The sequence below is a fragment of the Pseudorca crassidens genome, chromosome 3 (genome assembly GCF_039906515.1).
Source record: "Pseudorca crassidens isolate mPseCra1 chromosome 3, mPseCra1.hap1, whole genome shotgun sequence".
NCBI classification, from domain to species: domain Eukaryota; kingdom Metazoa; phylum Chordata; class Mammalia; order Artiodactyla; family Delphinidae; genus Pseudorca; species Pseudorca crassidens.
The window spans coordinates 141,744,663-141,745,844 of NC_090298.1; the positions used below are offsets into that span (position 1 = coordinate 141,744,663).

At 45.6% G+C, this 1,182-nt stretch overlaps 1 pseudogene; it reads right to left on the reverse strand.

Annotated features, from left to right (window-relative positions):
* Positions 1-303: 303 nt before the first annotated feature.
* Positions 304-409, reverse strand: LOC137222904 (U2 spliceosomal RNA; annotated as a pseudogene).
* Positions 410-1,182: the final 773 nt, after the last annotated feature.

Sequence of the window (1,182 nt, forward strand, 5' to 3'; positions counted from 1 at the left end):
AACAGCCCATAACAGGGTGATTATGGTGGGGTTTTTTTCCTGCCTCTGTCTCCCAACTTAGGCAAGGCACGCAAAGTCCAGCAACAACTGAAAGTTAAAACCATGGGATCAACCTTTTATTTCTAGCCAGACAAGTGAGAAAGTGGGGGGCTTGGATGTTGAGGAGTGAGGGGGTCATCCCCATTGGTCTTTTTCTCCCCAGTTACCACATCTCCCCTGCAACCTCAGTGATGGCAGAGGCCTTCACTGAGAAATGGCCTGTGTCTCTGGACAAAGGAACAGGTTAAGAGGCTCCTATTGTCTGAAGAGTGTGGGGGCATGCCCGTTATTTTCCTTTCTTTTCTCTTGCTATTTAAATTGACAAGAACAGGTACTACACTTGATCTTAGCCGAAAGGCTGAGATGAAATAGACAAAATAAACTTTAAGCTAAAATTACTGTCAAGTATAAATTTTACTAATCTAGTAATTCCAAAGGACCAAAGAGCAGGGCAGTGGCTTTATTGAGAACCCAGGATTTCCGAGTGTCCACCGTGCTCAGTCACTTTTAAATCATCAGCACAGCCCTATAATTCAGAGATTTAGGTGAAGTGACTTGCCCAGGGTCACACAGCTAAGTGAGAGTCTTCTGGGACCAACAGTAACTTTTGCAAAGGCGTCTCTTGCTATACTTAATCACTGCCACCATCTGACACTCACATTCTTTCTTTTTATACTATTCTGTTTCCTTGGGTCAAAGAATCCGACCCCTGAATTAAGGTTAAATAGCAATTAGTGGCAGATCAAAAGCCAAAATCGCTTCAAGATATTCTTTTAATTCCCCCAAGTAATGCCTTTAGTCACAAAAATATAGAACAATATAGAAAATTACAAGTGACCTTAGTGTTCACAGGCAAGCACTAATACATTTTAATGTACCATGATCATATTAAAATAGAAATAACTATGAAACATTTTCTGCGGAGAAGCAGCCCCTGCGGCAGGCAGCAGAAAGGGACAGGGAGGCTGCATGGTGCCCAGGCCCCCAATGGCCTAGGTCTCACCCTGCAGCTCACTGCTGATGCGCCGGAACACTGCTTCCTTCTCGGAGTCTAGGTCTTCAGCGGCAACAGGGAAACCCAGCTCAGGGCCTGGGGGCAGCCTCAGAGGCTCCCCTTGCCGGTGCGGCAGCAGAGGAATCCTG